This window comes from Pleurodeles waltl, chromosome 4_2 (assembly GCF_031143425.1).
Source record: "Pleurodeles waltl isolate 20211129_DDA chromosome 4_2, aPleWal1.hap1.20221129, whole genome shotgun sequence".
NCBI classification, from domain to species: Eukaryota; Metazoa; Chordata; class Amphibia; order Caudata; family Salamandridae; genus Pleurodeles; species Pleurodeles waltl.
In genome coordinates this window covers 876,258,575-876,278,273 of record NC_090443.1, presented here as the reverse complement: position 1 = coordinate 876,278,273, position 19,699 = coordinate 876,258,575, and the positions used below count along the sequence as shown (strand labels likewise).

The 19,699-nt window shown below is 48.0% G+C and overlaps 1 protein-coding gene across 1 annotated transcript in view; it reads right to left on the bottom strand.

The window, feature by feature from the left end:
• The window catches only part of SLC1A7 (solute carrier family 1 member 7), a 605,311-nt gene that overhangs the window by 109,913 nt on the left and 475,699 nt on the right, over positions 1 to 19,699 (bottom strand). The gene's annotated exons all lie outside the window — the stretch shown is intronic.

The following is a 19,699-nucleotide window of genomic DNA, read 5'->3' as shown; positions in this document are numbered from 1 at the left end:
ACAAGCTGTAGGAATCACAAATCATCCCTAATAGTAGGCAACATATTTTAAGAGTGTTTGGCATGGCGAATGTGTTTCTACTCAAACAATCAATTTTTAGCAACATTAGGATAACAAAACACTGGAAAACAATACACAGTATTCCAACCTATAGGATGCAGTTTGCATGTAGCTCTTTCTTATAGCTCTCTGTGCTATTTTAGTACTCTAATTTATGAATGGCATATAACAAAAGGGTCTCTGTGTAAAAGGCAGTAACCCACTCAGATATCCATTTAAATTACAGTTCTGTGATCTGCATGATACATGATCTTTGCAGTAGGCATATTAACTCTCTGTGCTGCTTTGTGATTAGTCAGAACTGCCACTAGACAAAACTAGAATCCCTCTCCAGCAGGAATAGTGATCACCAGAGTTATCTTGACATTCTTATTGTTGCCTGAAAGCTGCTTGACCAGGTGCATAGCTTAGCAAGTGAGATTCGAAGGATGGAAGTGGTGAGGGTGTTATTCGCAAATTTCGCAACTAAAAAAACAGGCGCTGCAGATGGAGGGGTGAGACGACCATGTTTCGGGATGGACTATTTCCAGAGGGACATTGCCAGTAGTAATTTACATTTGGTGGGCCTCTGTCTAGGGTAAATTATGGGTTAGAATGCTACCCTAGCGATTGCCACTGGTTAAAGAGAACACTATTTGCTGGCATTCATTCCTGCACCTTTTGGGTGTTTGATTACCAGTAGTATGCCTGGAAACCTGCGACTAGCACAGCTTTCCAAGCCTAGAACTGTCAATGATTGTGAATTCCAGAAATTTGAAAATTTGCACCCATTCAAGGAGTACATTTATGGGTGCAGCTTTATTATTTTTTGGTAATCCAGTCACCATATGGGCCTGATTCACAAAGGTAACTTACACTGTTGAGTAATTTACATTTTTAAATAAGGTTAATACATTTTAGCTATTCACAAAAACAGAGTGCATATTTACTCCGAAAGTGTAACTTAAAAGTTTCCACCAAGGTGTTGGAGAGTGACTTTTAAAATTAATATTAACATGAAAAGCTTGCAATATAATGTGTAATGAAGCCACGTAGAAGACATGTTAACCTAGAAGAAAAATAATGTACGCGTTTGAAATGTGCCCACGGGGAGTGACCACCAATGTATACGATGACTAATGAAACTGACTAATAATGAATTAACAATGTATTAATGTGTGATTTTGTATTAGCATTAAGGATTATGTATTAGGGTTATGCTGAATAAATCACTAGGCCTTAGTTAGCAAGGGTCTGGGCCTAGCTGCCTGGTCTCATATTAATTGTGTTTTCTAACGTGCAATGTGCTGTTTCCCTGAAGGACACAAAGCTGTACTTTTCCAGAAGCTAGAGATATATGTGTGTAGCTGTAGTAAATTCTTTCTCATGAGACCCGACTTGCTCAAGGAGACATTCTTGATGAATGCAACAGTGTAATTCGCAACAGGTGCAAGGTCGTCTGGACTAGGGGAAGACAATGGAACTACTGACTGGAGTGACAAGAGTAACTTTTCTTACCTGACATTCCACTCATTGAAGACGTCAATCACAGGAGCCAATCCACTGCATGAGAACTGTCTTAGGTGAAAATTCTAGTAAGGTGTGTGACGGATTATTGGACAGAGATAACGATGCACCAAATATTGCCCAATGGGAAATTAGAGACTTGTTCGACAACTTTGATATAACGGCGTGACCTGAAGAGAAATCAGCCATTCTTCCTCGCCATTACCGAGCCATTACTGAGCTATCACTCTGCCATTCCTCGCCATTCTTCATCATCCTTTGCCATTCTGAGAGACTTTGGGGGTCATTCTGACCTCGGCGGTAAAAGCCGCTTACCGCCGGTCAGAAGACCGCCACAATACCGCCGCGGCCAGCCGCCACGGTCATTCTGACCCACAACTGTCAAACCTCCAAAAATCCGACCTCCATTGCAGTCAGCGGCCAGCGATAAACTGGAGATGACTAAACCTCCACCGCCACGCCAACAGAAATATGCCCATGCCAATACGATCCACAAATCCACGCGGCGGTCTTTCAAACGCGGTAGTCTATTGGCGGTACACACCGCCGCGGTCAAAATACACACACCTTTACAAAACACTACCACATTGGACAATTTGAAATACACACACCTGATACACATACAAACAACACTCCCACACATCCAATCAACTATAAAACACACACCCACATCACCCACAAACCCCTACAACCAAAAATCAGAGACGAAGGAGAGAGAGACACATCAGAGAATAGAGAGCCAGACACACAGAGGCACACTACAACATCACACACACCACATAGTAGCACAAAGCACCACACACCAACACACTCATCACCACATACACCACCCCACACCTCATCCACACCACCCCATGGCACCACAAAGACACCCACGCTTTACGGACCAAGAACTCAGGTTGATGGTGGAGGAAATCATAAGAGTGGAACCCCAGCTCTTCGGCTCACAGGTTCAGCACACCACCATAGCAAGGAAGGCGGAGCTATGGCAGCGGATCGTGGACAGGGTCAACGCGGTGGGACAGCACCCCAGAAATAGGGACGACATCCGCAAACGATGGAACGACCTACGGGGGAAGGTGCGCTCGATGGTGTCGCGACACAACATCGCGGTGCAGAAGACTGGCGGAGGACCCCCACCCACCCCACCAGAATTCACAGCATGGGAGCAAGAAGTATTAAACATCCTGCATCCTGAGGGCCTCGCTGGAGTACCCGGAGGAATGGACTCAGGTAAGTCCTATCTCATATACTTCATCCCCCCCACCCCACCAGCATGCCAACCCACACCCCCACCCTCACCCCCAACCCACCATCACACATCATCCCTGAGAATGTTTCCCTAGCACAACCCACCCAACCACTCACCAACCCTTGCATGCCACCACAAACATTGGACACCCATTACCTAAGCATGACCACTGCACATACCCATCCCCCCCCACAAACCACCCTCACAACACCACCCACAAGGGAATGCCTGCACTGGGGGACAAGGGCAACCATAAATCGCACGCTATTTCACACACAGAAACAATAACCATACTCTCTCACCCCATGCAGGACCCGAACGCCAACACACCGGTCAGGAGGGTCCTCAAATGTCCATCCCACCCCCGGAACAGGCCCCCAGTGAGGACAGCAGCTCGGTCGACCTGGAACCTGATGACCAGCCCGGACCATCGGGGACCTCTGGGCAGTGGGTTCCCCAAACACAGACACAGGCCACAGCAGACCCAAACCCCCCTGGGAACAACAGCACAGCTCCCACCCAGCGGGCCCATGCCTCTGTCTCTAGGACAGGTCAAGCAGCGGTGTGTCTGCCACTACAGGGCACCCAGGCTAACCCAACACCCCAACAACAACAGGGACCTGGGGGCAGTGGGAGTGGGCACACCGTCCAGGGGACAGAGGCCCAGGCAAACAGGGCAACTCGGAGGGCTGCCGTGCGACAGGGGGGGGAGGAGAGGCCCAGGGAACCCACTCTCCAAGAGGCCCTCACTACCATCATGGGAGCATACCACCACTCCCAAGAGACGATGGCGACGGTACTGGCCAGGTTCACCGAGATACAGGCACAGCAGGAAGAACGCTACATGGGGTTCAGCAACCAACTCACCACCATCGCTACCGCCATGGGGAGCATGGTCCAGGCCCTCAACAGGATAGAAGACACGTTGCGGGACCATGTGGCACCACACAGGGCCCCTGTCACTAGCCAGGAACCGCCTACCACCTCCGCCGGCGCTAGTGGACAGGAGGCCCACACGCAACGACAGGCCACAAGAACCCCACCTCCTGCTGAAGAACAACCACCCCGCAAGAGGAGCCTAAGACCCAAAAAAAAAACAGAGTAGCATGCCAAGACCACCGCCAGCATGAGATACCCCCAGAAGTCATCCCACTGTCCCACCTTGCCACCCTGTCCAAACTCAAACAGCCCCTGCTCCATCCTTCCACAGGCATATGGACAATAGACCTGTCAGACTGAGAACTGGACTCTGCCATGGACATCACTCCACCCCCACCCATCACCGTTTTCATATAATGTACCATTATCTAAGCACACAAAATAAAACAATTATTGCACAGAAAACCGTTTGGAGTCATGCTGTATTCTCAAAAAATCGTACAACCCATAACAGTTCACAATATGTGATGTCAGTTAGTGATGACAACATACCAATGTCAATACGCTGTAGTACATGGCCAAACCAAGCAGAAGTCGGGCTATGAGTCATTAAGCACTGAGAAGGGAAGGGAAAAAGAAATGTTATTTAAAAGAGCTGGGGGGAAATACATAAAGTTGAGATGCATGAGGCTCTAAGTAAATGGGAAATGGCGTGGCTGAACCTTACCTGTGTGCTACTGAAAATACTGTTGTATGACAGCTTCCCTGTTGTCTGTTTACTCACCGTCGTCTTCCTCCTCTTCACTCTCCACAGGCTCCACGGCTTCTACGACACTACCATCTGGACCATCCTCCTGCAGGAAAGGCACCTGGCGTCGCAAAGCCAGGTTGTGAAGCATACAGCAGGCCACAATGATGTGGCACACCTTCTTTGGTGAGTACATTAGGGATCCACCTGTCATATGCAGGCACCTAAACCTGGCCTTCAGGAGGCCGAAGGTCCTTTCTATGACCCTCCTAGTACGCCCATGGGCCTCATTGTACCGTTCCCCTGCCCTGGTCCTGGGATTCCTCACTGGGGTCAATAGCCACGGCAGGTTGGGGTAACCAGAGTCACCTATTAGCCACACACGCTGTCTCTGTAGCTGTTCCATCACATAGGGGACGCTGCTATTACGCATAACATACGCGTCATGCACTGACCCAGGGAACATGGCATTCACATGGGAGATGTACTGGTCTGCCAAACAGACAACCTGCACATTCATAGAATGGTAATTTTTCCTATTTCTGTACACCTGTTCATCGTCATTTGGGGGTACTAATGCCACATGGGTCCCATCAATGGCACCAATGATGTTGGGGATATGTCCAAGGGCATAGAAATCACCCTTCACTGTGGCCAAATCAGCCTCTTCTGGGAATATGATGTAGCTCCTCATGAGTTTCATCAGGGCAGACAACACTCTGGACAGAATCTTTGAAAACATAGGCTGAGACATTCCAGGTGACATGGCCACTGTTGTCTGGAATGAGCCACTTGCAAAAAAATTGAGGACTGATAGAACCTGCACTAGAGGGGGAATTCCTGTGGGTTGGCGGATGGGTGACATCAGGTCTGGCTCCAGCTGGGCACACAGTTCATGTATAGTGGCTCGGTCAAGTCGGTATCGGAGTATTATATGGCGTTCTTCCATTGTCGACAGGTCAACCAGCGGCCGGTACACGGGAGGATTCATCCTTCTCCTCGCAAGTCCCTGCGGACGGTGCCTAGGAAGGACAACATGGAGCACTGAGTCAATCAACTCACAGGTACGTACAACACAGCTTGCACAGTACACAAAAATGTATTGACTGCTATGTTTGTATGTGTGCAAATGCAAGGCCTAGGCCTGTGTGACGCAGTAGAATTTAAGCAGGTGAGCGCCCATCAGAAAATCGATATTTGGCGTGCCATCGCCAAGGAAGTCCGGGCCCTGGGGGTCTACACCAGACGGGGCACCCACTGTCGGAAGAGGTGGGAGGACATCCGCTGTGGAACCCGAAAGACCGCCGAGTCACTGCTGGGGATGGCCTCCCGACCTAGGAGGGGTGCCAGTCGTACCCTGACCCCCCTGATGTCCCGGATCCTGGCGGTGGCCTACCCTGATTTGGATGGGCGCTTGAGGACATCACAGCAGACACAAGGGGGTGAGTATCAGCACATTCTCCTATCTATACGCGCAGTGGAGGCGTCTGGGTGGGAGAGGAGGGCTGTGGGTGACAGTAGGCCAGGGCGCTTTCTGTAGTGTAGTCCCCTCCTTTAGACATGGCCCTGTGCCCCCGCCCACCACCTCTGTAGGGTGCCAAGTGCAGCTATCCATGGTCCAACATCACCCATGAGCACGTCTGTTGTCCCTAGACCTGTTGGCCTAGTCAGAAGTACAGAGTAGTGTACCCCAAGTTCGCGGCTTAGTGCATGAGGCACCTGTGTCTGTCCTCTCCGCCAAGGCTATTGACAAGGCATGCACTCAACTTTGTTTTATTTCTCCCCCCACCCTTATTCTTTGTTTCTTGTGCATTAGCATCATCAGGCGGAGGAGAATTGGCGTCGGAGCACGAGGGAGCTGCAGGTCACCAGGCCCCGGTGGGCACTGACACATACACCGAGGGCACCAGTGATCCGGAGGGCGAGGGGAGCACCACAATGGGGGCCGGTGGAGACACCAGCGACACGGACACGTCCTCGTTTGGGAGCTCCCTAGCGGGGGCGGCAACATCTGTGCCCCCCGCAACAACAGGTACAGCCGCCACCCAGCGCACAGCACCGCCCTCCCAGCAGCCCCTCAGTCTTCGCTCCGTGCCCGTTCGCCCAGGAAGGCGCGCGTCTCCTTCGCCCCAGGCACCTCAGCCCCTGCCTCTGTTACCCCTGCTGCCCTCAGTGCGGAGCTCATTGACCTCGTGAGGACGCTCATTGTTGGGCAGACTACCCTTTTGAATGCCATCCAGGGGGTGCAAAGGGAGGTGCAACAGAGCAATGCCTACCTGGAGGGCATTAATTCGGGTCAGGCTGCCCATCAACAAGCGTTCACTTCTCTGGCCTCAGCACTGACGGCAGCCATTGTCCCTGTCTCCAGTCTCCCTCTTCTAACTGCCTCCAGCCTTTCTCTGTCTCCTGTTCCTCAGCCTATCCCATCCACACCATCTGACCAGCCTGCACACACCTCAACACCCAAGGCCAGCTCATCCAAACATAAGCACCACAGAACACACAAGCATTCACCCAAGCAACACCCAGTTGCAGACATACCAACAGTCACTACCACCTCTGTGTCCCCCTCCTCCTCGTCTCCCTCCTCCCTCCCTGTGACGTCTACACTCACACCTGCATGCACACCAACATCAGCCAGTTCTTCCATCACCAGCACACCCTCCACTACAGTCCTCACACGTGCAGTCACCACCCCCACTGCCATGTACACGTCCCCTGTGTCCTCTCCCACTGTGTCTGTCACCCCCTCTTCCAAGACACATAAACGCAGGCAGACACCCAAACAACAGCCAACCACCTCACGACAGCCTACGTCTCAGTCACCTGCACCCAAGGACAGCACACCTGACTCTCCTACAACCACATCCTCTTCCTCCACTTCTATCTCCACTACTCCTACCCTTTACCCTGGTCCAAAGAAATATTACCTCTCAAATGTTGACCTCTTTCCCTCCCCTGACCCACCCCCTCCATCTGGGAAAAGTCCCAAAGGCACCTCAGCCACCACCAGCCCAGCTTCCAAGGTACAAGTGGTGCATGGAATATGGAGTCCACCCTTTGGCGGCAGTGACACTTCACTGAGCAGCAAGGGGACTGGCAGCCCCCCCCCCAGACAAGAGGACCCGGAAAGTGAAGGGCCGCCGTGAGCGGACTGAGACGGCTGCCCCCAAGGAGGTGACTCCGGCCACTTCACCTGCCACAACAGCCAGGGGAGGCAAGGGCCCGAGAGCCCCATCTAAGGAGCGGAAGGGCAGCAGGGCGGAGAGGCCAGCCAGCAGGAGCGCGGAGCAGGAGGGCCCCACACGCCCCATCCCGGCTGCAAGGGACAACACCAAAGGGCCCAGGACTCCGTCTCCGAAGGGGCCTGACACTGCACGTTCGGAGGGCGAGTGAGCAGGTTGTCCAGGCCAGGTCTGACTCCCTACACTGACTGGAAGAGCACCGCTGAAGAGGGCCCCGCCGTGAAGACAAGCACCGCTGAACAGGGCCCCGCCGTGAAGACAAACACCGCTGAAGAGGGCCCCGCCGTGCAGAAGTGCACCGCTGAACAGGGCCCCGCCGTGAAGACAAGCACCGCTGAAGAGGGCCCCGCCGTGAAGACAAGCACCGCTGAACAGGGCCCGCCGTGAAGACAAGCACCGCTGAAGAGGGCCCCGCCGTGCAGAAGAGCACCGCTGAAGAGGGCCCCGCTGTGCAGAAGAGCACCGCTGAACAGGGCCCCGCCGTGCAGAAGAGCACCGCTGAAGAGGGCCCCGCCGTGCAGAAGAGCACCGCTGAAGAGGGCCCCGCCGTGAAGACAAGCACCGCTGAACAGGGCCCCGCCGTGCAGAAGAGCACCGCTGAAGAGGGCCCCGCCGTGCAGAAGAGCACCGCTGAAGAGGGCCCCGCCGTGAAGACAAGCACCGCTGAAGAGGGCCCTGCCGTGCAGAAGTGCACCGCTGAACAGGGCCCCGCCGTGAAGACAAGCACCGCTGAAGAGGGCCCCTCCGTGAAGACAAGCACCGCTGAACAGGGCCCCGCCGTGAAGACAAGCACCGCTGAAGAGGGCCCCGCCGTCTCAAGCACCGCTCCGCTGGGCACCGCCGTCTCAAGCACCGCTCCGCTGGGCCCTTCATCACAAGCACCGCTCCGCTGGGCACCGCCGTCTCAAGCACCGCTCCGCTGGGCCCTTCCTGTCAAGCACCGCTCCGCTGGGCACCGCCGTCTCAAGCACCGCTCCGCTGGGCCCTTCCTGTCAAGCACCGCTCCGCTGGGCCCTTCCTGTCAAGCACCGCTCCGCTGGGCACCGCCGTCTCAAGCACCGCTCCGCTGGGCCCTTCCTGTCAAGCACCGCTCCGCTGGGCCCTTCCTGTCAAGCACCGCTCCACTGGGCACCGCCGTCTCAAGCACCGCTCCGCTGGGCCCTTCCTGTCAGGCACTGTTCAGGGTTCACTGTGCCCACCATGCATCCTCCTTGTCCAGTGGGGACATTTATCCACCTGATGGACTGTGGCTTTGCACACCCCAGGATGGCACAGTGGGCAATCCACCCACTGTAGAGACTTTGCGAGACTGTGGCTTTGCACTCCCCAGGATGGCACAGTGGGCAATCCACCCACTGTAGAGACTTGAGAGACTGTGGCTTTGCACTCCCCAGGATGGCACAGTGGGCAATCCACCCACTGTAGAGACTTTGCGAGACTGTGGCTTTGCACTCCCCAGGATGGCACAGTGGGCAACCCACCCACTGGAGAGACTTGAGAGACTGTGGCTTTGCACTCCCCAGGATGGCACAGTGGGCATGGTGGGCCCTTCGTGGATCTGGCGTCGTGGACTCATGTGGCTGTGGTGCCCCCCCCTTTCCTTCCCCCTGAGGTGCCTGTGGTTTTGTCACCAGATGCCCCTGCAGTGTTCTCTCCAAAGGACTCAGGTCTCCTGTGTGGGCAAAGCCTTGTTTCGCTACACTTTGGCCCACGGACATGATGGATTCGTAAGATGTGCAGGACTACTTGCTTCAGTTATCCACTGCTGTGTAAATAATTTGTTTATCAGAAGAAAGTTTTGATGGTTGAAAAATACTTTTCTGAGACTATTTTGTTCATAAATATTTATTCTCAATTTGGTTATGTGATTGTATTTTTTACGGGTGTTTGGGTGGTGTCACTGTGACTTGTTGCCCTGCATTGGTGTGTACATCTTGGGGGGTGGTGGGGGTGGCATATGTGTGTGCCCGTAACCTTTCCTCCTCCCCCCTCCCGTGTGTCGTGGGTGCAGTACTCACCGTTGACGTCTGCGGCGGAGTTCGTACTCGTGGTAGATGAGCAGGTAGACGAGTGCAGGTATGATGTTCAATTCGGGTTCCATGCTGTCCTCCGTCCTCGTGGAGTGCGTAGAGGTGAGCGTTTTCCCGTTCGTAGTCTGTTTCCGCCGTGTTTTTATCGGCGGTGCTCCCGCCCCGGAAAAGGTGGCGGATTGGTGAGTTGTGATAGGGTGGGCGGTACATTGTCTGCCGCCTGCCTGTTGGCGGTGACCGCTGCGCTGTTTGTTTGTCCCGCTGTGGCGGTCGGAGTGTTAAAGTGGCAGTCTCTGTTGGCGGTTCCCGCCAGGGTCAGAATTCCATTTTTCGGACCGCCAGCCTGTTGGTGGGTTGGCCGCCGCTTTATCACCGACCGCCAGGGTCAGAATCACCCCCTTTGTCTTTGGCTGTCTGATACTTTAGTGTCAAAGTCCAGCTCACCTGAGTTCTTGTTCAGTTCTGATGGAGGTTGAAGACAATCCGACCCCACCCTGAAACTGCTTGTTCCAGCACACTAGTTTTTAAAACAGTGCACTAAGAACAGAAGCTCAAGGGAAGGGGGGAAGTGGATAAAATAAAAAAAGAGAGACAACACCGTTCTTGCGTTTCCACTGTTGAAGTGCTGCACAAATCTGCGGCCCTTTCTGACTTCTGTAGAAACTGGTGCCTAATGAAACATAAACAAAGAACAGATAAGTGCAACCTATTCCTAAATGGGTTCCTGACTATCCCTTTATTTATTAGAAATTCTCTTCTAAAAGTACCTCTTGGATCCTGGTCTCTAGTTTCCAGGTTTGGAATGTGTTACTGCTCTGGGATGTGTTTTCTATTACTGTAAAGCTTCTAAAACATTAAGCAAATACCGTTATCAGAATTACCAATATCAAACATTCATCATAATATAACTAAAGCCTAAATTCCCAATAGCAGACTCACTTTTCCCATATTTCCAGAATCTTTTATAAAACAAATACTGTACTTTTACATCAAAATACAGCATGTAATTTGTGCAAGTCCTTGATTTACTGTTTGCCTTGCTGTTAATGGTTTCCACTGTTCGATTCTTAAAAGTTCCATGAGAAAAAACAATGTCTGCTTCACAAAGTTCTGCAAAATATCCTTGCAACAAAGAGCCTGAATCACAATGTTCGTGGAAGGCACCTCGCTTCAAATTGTCTACACACAAATCCAGAAACTGTTGTCAAAGTTCCCTCAGGCAATAAAAGTTTTTGCACTTACTTGTTGCTGGCAAGAGATACTGATCAGTCTAACCTTGTCTTCTTTCTCTTTTGCAGGTTACTCATAGGAGAGAGGCTGAAGCAAGGAGGAACCAGAAACCGGAAGAAGGAAGAGCCAGAAGCTGCGCCCATTGAAGTCAATGAAAGTCTGTAAAGAGCAGGAGTGCCAGCGCCGAGGGATCTGTTCTCAGGTAAGCGGGAGGTAGACGAGCACAAGCACTGGGTGAGGCTCGGGGGATGCCTTTTATAGACAGGGCTGGGTGTGGTTTGAAGAGCTGGGTGTGGTCCTCACATGCTCCACATGTTCTTGGAAGGTGTGCAGAGCTGGGTGTGGTTTGAAGAGCTGGGTGTGGTCCTCACATGCTGCACATGTTCTTGAAAGGTGTGCAGAGTTTCAGTTATTATACAAATGAGTTGGATTAACACATGGCCTAGGGAGGAGTATTTTAAAGAAGCCTTGGTAAAAGCAAGGCCCAATGTGTAAACAAAACAGCACATTAAACAACATACACAGAAGCCTAGGGGGGGGGGAAGGTGAGATAACAAGAAAGGCTTTCAATAGTAAGTTTAAAAGGGAGCTATTACAGAACCCACTAGTGTAGTGAGAGGGGACATGCTCTTTGCTGTGTACAAACCCTAACAGTTGCCCCCCTCAAAGGCCCTCCTACAGGACGGGGTTTTCCTGGATTTTTTAAATAAAACCGTCTAATCAGCTGTGGGGCATGTACATATGATGCTGGTTCCCATGAATTCTCAGATTCATCATATCCTTTCCATTCTACTAAATAAAACAGACGTCCACTAATTCTTTTTGAGTCTTTTATGCTTTTCACTTCATATTCCAGATTTCCCTTAATTGGTATGGGTGGAGGTGGTGGTTCAGGTCGGGTTTTTGAGTTGTACGGCTTAAGCAAGGACACATGGAATGTAGTATGTACTGGATATTCTTTTGGTAAATCTAATTTTACTGTTACCGGGTTTACTATGGCAGTTATACTAAAGGGTCCAATGAAACGTGGTTGCAGCTTTCGGGATCCCTCTATGTTTAGGTTCTTTGTGGAGAGCCATACCTTGTCACCAATTTTATACATTGGGGCCTCAGACCTGTGTTTGTCTGCTTGTCTTTTCATGCTTTCCTTGTACTTTAATAAATGTTTCCTGGCTTTGTCTTGTATGTCACCTAACCTCGTTAGTCTATCCGTTACTGTAGGCAACAGGGAATCTTCTAACAAAATGGGTATAGCTCTTGGATGATACCCCTGCAAGAAATAGAATGGTGAGCAAAGTAGAGCTGAATGCTCAGTATTATTATAAACAAACTCTGCTACAGGGAGAGCTTCCAACCATTCACTAGAATAATCAGCCAATAAACAACGTAGCGTTTGAAGTAAGGTTTGGTTCAGTCGTTCAGTCTGTCCATCTGTCTCTGGGTGGAAAGCAGTGGATAAGGCCACATCTATTTTCAGTTTTTCACATAATTTTTTCCAAAATCTGGAGTTGAACTGGCTCCCTCGGTCTGACACCACTTTGCTTGGCAAACCATGTAAACGCACAATTTCCCTTATAAACATATCGGCAAATTCTGCCGCCGTGGGTAATTTCCGTAATGGTACAAAATGTGCCATTTTAGATAAAAAATCCACTATAACCAACACTGTTGTGAAGGATTTTACAGGTGGTAAACCTACAATAAAGTCTACGCTCACAGTGTGCCAAGGTTGTTTGGGTGTTGGCATTGGTATTAACAAGCCGTCAGGAGCCTTATGAGAAGATTTATGTCTTGCACAAATTGGACAGGTAGTGACAAATTGCTTAATGTCCTTTCTTATAGTGTCCCACCAAAAGTGTTTTTGCACATTTTCCAGGGTTTTTACCCAACCAGGATGACCTGCCAACGGTGAGGCGTGATGCCAAATTATCACCTGTGTTTGTAATTCAGAGGTGGGCACTAACAGCATGTTGTCGTGATACAATAAACCTCGTTGTATTGTGTTATGGGAATCCTTTAACCAATCCTGAGGTGCTATTTGCATGTGTGCATTATATAGATCTGTGATGAAATCCTTCTGTTGTACTGGTGCCAACAACTTTTGGGGAGGAATAATGGGTTCTCCTATTTTATCTTGTTTCATGTCTGAGGTATGTCCGTATCTAGATAACACATCAGATTGAATTTGTTGTGCACCTGGTCTATAGGTTATAACAAAGTCAAATGTGCTAAAAAAAATTAACCAGCGCATCTGACGTGGTGTTAGTGCTTTAAGTGATCCAAAAAACTGTAGGTTCTTATGGTCAGAAAAGATTGTAACTGGGTACTTGGCTCCCATTAAATGGTGCCTCCATTCTGAAAAGGCTACTTTGATAGCTAGTAGTTCCCTTTCAGCCACAGTGTAATTTTGTTCAGCTGGCAATAACTTTTTAGAATAGAAGGCTATAGGATGTAACTGGCCATCTACTGCATCTCGTTGAGAGAGAACTCCTCCTAAAGCTACTTGTGAAGCATCCGCTTCAACAAAAAAGGGCAAGTCAGGATCAGGATGTTTCAGAATTGGGGCTGAAGTGAACTTTTGTTTTAGGAGTTGAAAGGCGTGTGCCGCCTCATCAGTCCAAAGAAATCGTTGCCCTTTCCGCAACAAGGTAGTTATTGGGGCCGCAATGTCTGCAAAATGTGCAATAAACCTCCTATAAAAATTGGCGAAACCCAGAAATTTCTGAATATCTTTTACAGAGGATGGTTCTGGCCAATCAGTAATAGCACTGATTTTCTTTACATCCATAGTTATTCCTTGAGGTGACAGGCAGTATCCTAAAAAGTCCACCTTGTTGACATTAAAAGTACACTTTTCTAACTTAGCAAAAAGATGATTTTCTTTTAACTTTGATAATACTGCACGAACATGTTGGGTATGTTCTTCTGAGTTCTTAGAGTAAATGAGGATGTCGTCTATGTATACTATGACACAAACGTCCAGGAATTCGTGTAGGACCTCATTTATAGAGAACTGAAAGGCCGCAGGGGCATTACATAACCCAAAGGGCATTACTGTGTACTCAAATAAACCAAACTTTGTCTTGAAAGCTGTCTTCCACTCATCCCCCTCTTTTACTCGGACCAGGTGGTAAGCTCCCCGCAGATCTAGTTTAGTGTATACAGTAGAATGTCTTAATTGAACCAACAACACAGGTATTAGAGGAAGAGGATATTTATTCTTTATTGTAGCCTTATTTAGTCCTCTATAATCGATACACGCGCGCAGGGATTTATCCGGCTTCGGGATAAAAAAGAGTGGAGATGACACCGGAGATGTGGAATGACGGATGAACCCAGACTGTAGTAGGTCATCTAGGTAGGTTCTTAAGTATTTAGTTTCTTCGTCAGTCAAAGCATATACTCTGTTATTAGGTAAAGGGGCCCCTGGGATTAGATCTATACGGCAGTCATAAGACCGATGTGGGGGCAGCACACTAGCCTTTACTGGATCAAAGACGTCTTTAAAGTCAGAATATTCAGGAGGGAGACTTGGTTCATCTTGTGTAACACTAGCACAGTGTAATACTGTGCTCTGTTCTGTACCTGCTTCTTGATAGCAATTGGTTCTACAGAAAGAGGAATCCAAAGTAACAGTTCTATTCACCCAATCAATTTTTGGGTTATGAGTTGTTAACCAGGGTACCCCGAGAATCAAACCAAAATTAGGAGTATCTATCAAATCAAAGCTAATCACCTCTGAGTGCCCGTTCTGACAGACCATAACAAGTGGACTTGTTTGTTTTGTGATTAATCCAGAGGTCAATTCTGACCCATCCACTGCACATACTGCTTCTGGACAAGGCTTTAGGCACATAGGAAGTCCTAAGATTTCAGCTAACTTATTATCCACAAAATTTCCTGTTGCGCCTGAGTCCAGTAGGACAGGGAGAGAATGCCTCACTTGGGTAGTAACAATTAAAACGACCTGAATTATGAAATGTCTAGGTATGTGCGGTACCCTGAAGGCTGCAGCATTAGAGGTTTGATTAAGATGTTTTCTCGAACAAGTAACCTCTCCCCTTGTCGAGCTTAATCGTTTCCCGATTCAGTTGAGGAGGTGGAGGAAACAGCACCCTTTCGTGGAGTTTTAGGCTTTACTGGACATTCTCTGGCAAAGTGACCTGCCCTGCCACAATATAAACATAATTGAAATTTTCTCCTTCTTTCTTTTTCCTCTGATGTGAGTGGACCTCTGAGTGTCCCTATTTGCATAGGCTCTGGTTCAGGGAGTTTATTATCTGTGTCTTTCTTCTCGTGTCTAATAAAAGTTAACCGTGATTCCAGTTTGTATTTATCTCCCTTTCTTTCTCCTAGTCTATGTTCTAATTTCACAACTAAATCTACAAAGTCCGAATAGTCTTTTGGCAAATCAACGATATGAGCCAGCGCGTCTTTTAACTCATCTCTCAAACCTTTATAAAAAAGGGAGACACGCTTTTCTTCTGGCCACTGTGTCTCGGTGAGTAAATGATTAAAATTAGTGAGATAGGTCAATAAATCCTTGTTGCCTTGTTTAAGATTTAAAAGCTCATTATCACTTGCCTGCATGAAAGTGTGTTTTGCAAAAAGGCTGGTCATGGTACGTTTAAATTGATTCCAATTATGGAGGATGGGATCATCTCTATCCACGAAAGGAATTGACCAATTGGCTGCTGTGCCACCCAAATAAGACAAGACGAATGCCACTTTCGTATCATCAGTAGGGAACTGTTGTGGCTTACAAATGAAGTGTAATTGACATTGATTGATAAAAACATGGAATTTGTTACTATCTCCATGAAAACGTTCAGGTGCTGCTAAGGGCACAACATTAGGAACATTAACAGTAACCTCAACTGGGGAAGGCAAAGTTGTATGTTTTGATGGCGCCCCTGTCTCTGAGGAGGTTTTAAACAAAGGTGTAGAAGCTGTGTTCCACTGAGATCCCCTAAATTTATACCTGCTTAAATCCTGTTTTAAAGAGGTATTCTCCATCTTTAATCTCTCTATTTCCTCTTGCATATGTTGCAAGATGCCAGACACTGATTCATTATGAGCCAAGTCCTCATTTAGGGCCTGCGCCATATCCGTGACGTCAATGCCCTCTATTTCTTCCCCGGTATTCATCGTCCACCAGAACTGAAATTTTTTAAGGCTTGTGCTTCTGTCAAAGCCCAGCTCACCTGAGTTCTTGTTCAGTTCTGATGGAGGTTGAAGACAATCCGACCCCACCCTGAAACTGCTTGTTCCAGCACACTAGTTTTTAAAACAGTGCACTAAGAACAGAAGCTCAAGGGAAGGGGGGAAGTGGATAAAATAAAAAAGAGAGACAACACCGTTCTTGCGTTTCCACTGTTGAAGTGCTGCACAAATCTGCGGCCCTTTCTGACTTCTGTAGAAACTGGTGCCTAATGAAACATAAACAAAGAACAGATAAGTGCAACCTATTCCTAAATGGGTTCCTGACTATCCCTTTATTTATTAGAAATTCTCTTCTAAAAGTACCTCTTGGATCCTGGTCTCTAGTTTCCAGGTTTGGAATGTGTTACTGCTCTGGGATGTGTTTTCTATTACTGTAAAGCTTCTAAAACATTAAACAAATACCGTTATCAGAATTACCAATATCAAACATTCATCATAATATAACTAAAGCCTAAATTCCCAATAGCAGACTCACTTTTCCCATATTTCCAGAATCTTTTATAAAACAAATACTGTACTTTTACATCAAAATACAGCATGTAATTTGTGCAAGTCCTTGATTTACTGTTTGCCTTGCTGTTAATGGTTTCCACTGTTCGATTCTTAAAAGTTCCATGAGAAAAAACAATGTCTGCTTCACAAAGTTCTGCAAAATATCCTTGCAACAAAGAGCCTGAATCACAATGTTCGTGGAAGGCACCTCGCTTCAAATTGTCTACACACGAATCCAGAAACTGTTGTCAAAGTTCCCTCAGGCAATAAAAGGTTTTGCACTTACTTGTTGCTGGCAAGAGATACTGATCAGTCTAACCTTGTCTTCTTTCTCTTTTGCAGGTTACTCGTAGGAGAGAGGCTGAAGCAAGGAGGAACCGGAAACCAGAAGAAGGAAGAGCCAGAAGCTGCGCCCATTGAAGTCAATGAAAGTCTGTAAAGAGCAGGAGTGCCAGCGCCGAGGGATCTGTTCTCAGGTAAGCGGGAGGTAGACGAGCACAAGCACTGGGTGAGGCTCGGGGGATGCCTTTTATAGACAGGGCTGGGTGTGGTTTGAAGGGCTGGGTGTGGTCCTCACATGCTGCACATGTTCGTGGAAGGTGTGCAGAGCTGGGTGTGGTTTGAAGAGCTGGGTGTGGTCCTCACATGCTGCACATGTTCTTGAAAGGTGTGCAGAGTTTCAGTTATTATACAAATGAGTTGGATTAACACATGGCCTAGGGAGGACTATTTTAAAGAAGCCTTGGTAAAAGCAAGGCCCAATGTGTAAACAAAACAGCACATTAAACAACATACACAGAAGCCTGGGGGGGGGAAGGTGAGATAACAAGAAAGGCTTTCAATAGTAAGTTTAAAAGGGAGCTATTACAGAACCCACTAGTGTAGTGAGAGGGGACATGCTCTTTGCTGTGTACAAACCCTAACATTTAGACCATCTTCATCCTACCCCCTTGTCTGATATGCACTTCTCCTCCTTATGAAGGAAGAGTCTTTTCTTGCTATGCCCTACTGAGACTTACATGTTCTATCCTGGCTGATGGCGAATCGACTGATGTCCTGAGGGTGAAGACTGACGCTGTTTGCTGACTCATTCAGATGGGTAACTATCTGATGATAAATTGTAATTGTCAGTTTGCCTTTTTTTTCTAGGTACCAACTGCTCTTTTGATAGAGACCATAGTTAGATGTTTTCCAAATTCATGTTGCTAAATTGTTTTGCATGAAGCCCAACATGCTGATGCTAATTAGAGGTTAGTTAAGGAGTTCACTAATATTGGATGCAAACAGACAAATGACCGACTTATTGCTTTGTTGAATAATGTACTAATGATACCCTGCTAAAGTTGACTCATGTTAACATCGTGTTTTGTTCTAATGTTCATGACCTATGCTTTGATAAAGTCTTACTCAAGTTGCCAAGTTGTAGTGGTATTGATGTGCTTATTGATATTGCGACTAATAAATATGATACTAGTGTGTAACTAATAGGGAATAAATATCCTAAATCTTACTAGATTTGTGTGATTATTCATGGCTGAAAGGTCATGGTGTGTTTGATTCTTATTAAATATTACTGATTAGCTTGATGGGTCAGTTATCGTGAATATTGATGAGGTTATTGATCTATTGATTGAAATGCTAAACGGATATCTCGTTCTGGGAAGTCCCCAAACGTGTTCAAAAGATTCATTGGCCTAAAACGAGTCCCCTTGTAAGTTAAATTATCAAGGTTCGGACGCGTTATCAGTTCTGGTAGCAGAGGACGGTTTCGGCCCTTTGGGGTCCTAGCACAAGGGACCATTGTTTGATTTTTTTTTTTAAATAATGCAAACTGGAGAGATGATGTGCCCCTAAGTCCCAAATGACTTTCCCGGAATCTCAGAGCTTGCTGAAGTGAGTTGGGGTATGTTCCCAGCGTTCTAGTGATAGTTTGAGTGACACAGGGTTTGCGCTTGCACAGCTTATGCATACCGAAGGTGAATTGTGAGGTTTGTGAGAAATTTAGACCAGATGATGTTTTAGTAGGAGTGTGCGTACTCTGTAGTATGAGAGTAGGGAAGTTGGCAACTTCATGTGAGTGTGGCGCTTTGTGCTCAAAAATTGTCCACATGGTTGTTGGTGATGTACGGACCCTGCTTGGTCTAAGACTCCGGAGTATATTGATGGTTTATGTTGTAATTTGCGCGGTTTAATAGGTCAATCGGGCGTGGTTGACGAGTCGAGTTTGAGTCTAGGTGAGTGAGTGAAAACTTCGATGGAGATTTGGTGAGTTCTAAAGTGCACTAGGACAGCCCATTGACAAGTCGAGAGTAGAATTTGCGGGTCAAATTTTGCTTGTGAGTGCGGGATCTGAGAAGGAGAGAGTAGTGGCCGAGGCTAAGCAAAATCTCTGAAAGTTCTGAAGCGAATGTGTTACTCTTCCTGTAGTAAACCGGCAAACGTGAGTTTTGTTAGTGCTGCAATATATTGCATTAGATTTTTGTGTGAATCGAGAGTGAGGAAGACTAGCCGCAAGACTTTGTCAGCTGCAGTTTGTGAGTGTGAAGTCATTGGAGCTGCGCTGGGATAGGTCGGTTAGTAAGTTGGATCGCGCACGGATTGGCAGCCGTCCGTGAGAGGCGATTGGCTCAGAAGGTGGGCGAAGAGAGTTCTGGGAATTAAAGTCACTTCCTGATTCGATTGTAAACAAAATAAAAGATGTAGAAATGCAGTTTTTCAAGGCTTTAAAGAGCGCTTTGAGGGGAGATGTGTACATTACCATGAGTGTGGGGGAGCCTACACCGCCAGAGGATGCACCGGCTTTTGGCGTAATGGAGGAGAGGAGAGTTGCGCCATGTCTTTGGCTAAAGCAATGGTGCAAAATGAAAGAGAAAGAAGGGTGTTTGGTGTTTCCGGAGCACGGAACGTGCCTTATAAGGATTTTGGAAAATTTGCAGAGGGTGTTAAATGAACAAAAGCCACCTCTGAGGCTGGCACAGTTTGAGGCGTTAGCAGTTTGGGAACTAATGGCAATACGACAACAGCAACAAAAGTT